The sequence below is a fragment of the Neophocaena asiaeorientalis genome, unplaced genomic scaffold, assembly GCF_003031525.2.
Source record: "Neophocaena asiaeorientalis asiaeorientalis breed wild unplaced genomic scaffold, Neophocaena_asiaeorientalis_V1.1 scaffold15, whole genome shotgun sequence".
NCBI lineage: Eukaryota > Metazoa > Chordata > Mammalia > Artiodactyla > Phocoenidae > Neophocaena > Neophocaena asiaeorientalis.
The window spans coordinates 4187938-4193020 of NW_020185328.1; positions in this window are offsets into that span (position 1 = coordinate 4187938).

Consider the following 5083-nt stretch of genomic DNA (forward strand, 5'->3'; position numbering starts at 1 on the left):
TTTTATGGCTGTTAGTATTTGCCTTATGTATTGAGGTGCTCCTATGTTGGGTGCATAAATATTTACAGTTCTTGTATCTTCTTCTTGGATTGATCCCTTAATCATTAAGTAGTGTCCTTTTTTGTCTCTTGTAATAGTCGTTTTTTAGAGTCTATTTTGTCAGATATGAATATTGCTACTCCAGCTTTCTTTTGACTTCCATTTGCATGGAATATGTTTTTCCATCCCCTTACTTTCAGTGTGTATGTGTCCTTAGGTCTGAAGTGGGTCTCTTGTAGACAGTATATATACAGGTCTTGTTTTTGTATCCATTCAGGCAATCTATGTCTTTTGGTTGGAGCATTTAATCCATTTACATTTAAGGTAGTTATCGATATGTGTGCTCCTATTACCATTTTCTTAATTGTTTTGGGTTTATTATTGTAGGTCTTTTCCTTCTCTTGTGTTTCCTGCCTAGAGAAGTTCTTTTAGCATTTGTTGTAAAGCTGATTTGGTGGTGCTGAATTTTCTTAGCTTTTGCTCGTCGGTAAAGCTTTTAATTTCTCCCTCAAATCTGAATGAGATCCTTGCTGGGTAGAGTAATCTTGGCTGTAGGTTTTTCTCCTTCATCACTTGAAATATGTCCTGCCACTCCCTTCTGGCTTGCAGAGTTTCTACTGAAAGATCAGCTGTTAACCTTATGGGGATTCTGTTGTGTGTTATTTGTTGTTTTTCACTTGCTGCTTTTAATATTTGTTCTTTCTATTTAGTTTTTGATAGTTTGATTCATATGTGTCTTGGTGTGTTTCTCCTTGGATTTATCCTGTATAGCACTCTCTGTGCTTCATGGACTTGACTGACTATTTCCTTTCCCATATTAGTGAAGTTTTCAACTATAATCTCTTCAAATATTTTCTCAGTCCCTTTCTTTTTCTTCTGGGACCACTATTATTCGCATGTTGAACCCTGAGCCTCAGCTCCCAGCCCCCACCCGTCCCGGCGGGTGAGCAGACAAGCCTCTCGGGCTGGTGATTGCTGGTCAACACCGATCCTCTGTGTGGGATTCTCTCCACTTTGCCCTCCACACCCCTGTTGCTACGCTTTCCTCCGTAGCCCCGAATCTTACCCCCCCTGCCCACTGCAGTCTCTGCCCACGAAGGGGCTTCCTAGTGTGTTGAAACCTTTCCTCCATCACAACTCCTCCCATTGGTGCTGGTTCCATCCCTATTCTTTTGTCTCTGTTTTTTCTTTTTTTTTTTTTCCCTACCCAGGTACGTGGGGAGTTTCTTGCCTTTTGGTAGGTCTGAGGTCTTCTGCCAGCATTCTGTAGTTGTTCTGTATGAGTTGTTCCACATGTAGATGTATTTCTTGTGTATTTGTGGGGGGGAAGGTGATCTCCACATCTTACTCTTCCACCATCTTGAAGCTCCACTACATCAGCTTTTTAAAATTGGTGTTTGCTTTGTATTTTTTTATCCTTTTTCTTTGAGCATGTATATATTCTTATATTTGGGATGTACTTCTTGGAGATAGCATAGAGCAGAATTTTAAAATATGGCTTGAAAATTCTTATCTTTTTATGTTAACATTTAATCAATTTGCATTTTTGCTTATTAATCATGATTTTAATTTCTAATATCTTATTTTATACTTTTCATTGTTCTATTTCTATATGTTTTCTCCTCCATTCTTGCCTTATAGTGAATAGATTTTTTTTCTCCTATCAGTTTCTTTTGTATACTAGATTTTAAGTTGTACATACATGTTTTCCATGGTTAGTTTAGAAATTTTTAGCATGTAGAATTAACTTATTGAAATTGGAATATACTAAATATTTTCATTCTAGTTTCAAATAGTACAAGTTCCACAGAACACATATTTTTATAAATTTAACTTACTTTTTAATTAATTTTTATTTGATTACAAAAAATAGGTGATGATGTAGTCACCTACAGAGATGGGACAGATGCTCCCACCCCAAATTTGTTCTGAATATTAAGACTAATGACACTGCACACACACCAAGAGGGTATGAAAACGTTTATGAATATTTAATGAAGTTTTGTGGGGGGATACGGCAGGTTCCCAAGCTGGTTTCAAAACATTTTGAGGGTGCAGAGAAGGGAGACATGATAGGCTTTTATTTCAGGTTTGAGACAAGGGCAAAGGTTCCTGTGTGCTGGCCTAGATTTGTGTGATTTAAATTTCTTGCCAGTGTCAAAGGAGGGAACAAATGGTCTTTCTTATCAGCTTGCCGAGATATGGGGCAGATGGGGAAAGGAGATTGGTGGGGCTTGAAAGTTGTTAGCGGTCAAGCATCAAAAATGGAGTCAGGATCCTTGTTACATTTATTCCTGATATTTGACTGATGACTAAAATGTGCCATGATTCATTTAGTTGAATTTGACGTACATTAAGTAAGACATTATGATGCTTTATGAGGACTGTAGCCTGAAACTGGTAACAGTGTTGAAAGTTCTACTGGATACTTTGTTCAAGAGCCCAGCATTGTATATTCTGAGAAGTGAAACTAGTGCCCTGGTCACTATCAATTATGTTTGGAACTCCAGAGGGGATAAGTGATAACTTAGTGTGAGGCCTTGTAGTTAGTCTTAGCACATGCAGGGACATCTATGACCTTAATCTACATTTTGGATATCTGTGAAACAAGAGATACCTAAAGTTGTTTCTTCCAAATGCAAAATCATGGATAAAGAATTGTTGCTGTCATCAACTGGATGAGACCCAGAAATTGGTAAAAATGTACAGATGAGGCTGACTGTTGGCCAGGGTATCCCATGTTAAGATGGCTAACTGACGTTCAGCCAATTTTGCTGACTCCTGGGTTCCATTCTTGATCTAGAACATGCGGTTAAAGGATGAAAAGCAGCATCTCTCCCATGAGCTCTGTCTCATGTAATGGTGGCTCTTCCATCCTTCTTATATAAACTCCCTTTGATGCATACTCAGTTGACATCAAGGGGCTCCTCGGGAGGCTAAAGGGTGCAGAAGAGGGGTGACCTCCTTTGTCATTGTCAAGGGAATGAGGACAGGACACTACCCTTCTCCCACCCTCTTTCCCACTCTTACAGGTGGAATAAGCCAGAGGGCCCAGGTTTGGCTCCATCTTATTACAGGGAGACTTCTGTGGCTATGCTGAGCTCATGAGGTGCTACTTCCATGACCCAGGGCATAGTGGGCATCTGGGTGTGAAGGTCATAGACTCAGGTCCTGAAAAGCCTCTGTTTTCAGGATAGCTCAGTGTACAGACAACTGCTACATTCATGGATATGATGTGGTGTCAGTGAGGGCCCTTTCTTGTAACAAAAGCCTGTGGGCAACTTATGAGCATCATGGGTGAACCAGGGACTCTAAGGGGAATGCAAGGAGGTTGCTAAAGCTCCTAGAATGAAGGAGTCTTTGGGGGGTATAGTAATGGAAGTGCCTGTTACAATTTGGACAGATTCTAGAGCCTTTTGTTGTATGATATTCTATTTATAGTGAACTGATTTGTGTGTAACAGTAAGATTTGTAAATGAGGAATATGTTGTCTCCAGAACACAAAGCCTAAATGATCTAGGCTTTGTTTTAACATCATGGGTGCTGAGAGGGTCTATAGCTATTTCTTGACAGTGTTAGGGATCGAACAGCTCTCAGTTTATCAAATAATTTTCAGGAATTTAACCAAAGTGGTGGGGACTTGTACGCTGTGTGGGACAATGGCCCATGTTATTTTTGTGAACCCCTTGGTATTTGTATGTTCTGAATTAATTTAGCAAATGAATTTCCTTGGAGAAGGATGTCATCAGTGTGCTAGCATACCTGTGCTCCTGGGGAAAGTTGGATGCAGTTAAGATTGTACCTGCAGAGATTATGTATGATCACAGGGAAGTTGAGGTAGCCCATGAGTAACCAAATAGGATGCACTATCAAGTCCCTTAGAAGATGAAAGCAAACTGCATCCAAGAGGCTATTGAAGTAGACACCGAACATATTAGCCAAATCTATGACTACCAAGTATTTGCCAGTTGCTGGTTGGATGGAGTCAGTAATTTTGATAATACTGGGTATGGGGGCCTTAATTGGTGTGACTACAGCATTAACATTACAGTAATCCACTATGAGGTGCCTTCCATTTTTTCCAGGTTTAAAAGCTGGACTGTTAATTAGAGAAGCAGTGGAAATAACCACCCCTTCCCTAAATAGGTCTTACATAATGGGTTTCAATCCTTGAAGGCCCTATTTTAATTTACATTGGGCACTATGAACTGTTTTATCTTGGGGAAATGTCCATAGGGTCTCATTTTATCAAGCCAATTGTAAGTGCCAAAGACTTAATTTAATTTTAATTTATTGCTCATTGAGTCAGAGCAGCCATGAACACTATGGGATATTTTAGAAAATTGGGCACTATGACTACAGGGAATTTAGGCAAGGCAATAGTTCCATGGCTAAGGTAAGTCATACATGTTATCCTCTATTTTATGTTCAGTAACTCCCGCAACATTATAGGGGTGCCTTGTTTAAGTGTCGTGTGATCTCCAGGAATAGCTGTAATTTCTGTCCCCATAATGATTAAGGCCACAAAGATTTGCCAATTTGTTAATTTCAGTAGATGTTAAATTTAATTTAGAACCTGTTACAGAGGCAAAATGAGAATCAGCACCCATTTATTTTTTTCCTGCATAAATCCTTTTAGTGAATTTTGGGTTTTCAGTTGGGTCAAATTTTGGACCTCTGTTTTCATTATTTTTCCTCTGTTTTTTTTTTTTTTTTGGTAATTTTTTTCTTAAAATTTTTATTGGAGTGTAATTGCTTTACAATGGTGTGTTAGTTTCTGCTTTATAACAAAGTGAATCAGTTATACATACACATATATCCCCATATCTCTCCCATCTCCCGTCTCCCTCCCTCCCACCCTCCCTACCCTACCCTGCTAGCTGGTCATAAGCACCGAGCTGATCTCCCTGTTCTATGCGACTGCTACCCACTAGCTATCTATTTTACATTTGGTAGTGTATATATGTCCATATATACACTACCACTCTCTCACTTTGTCCCAGCTTACCCTTCCCCCTCCCTATGTCCTAAGTCCATTCTCTAG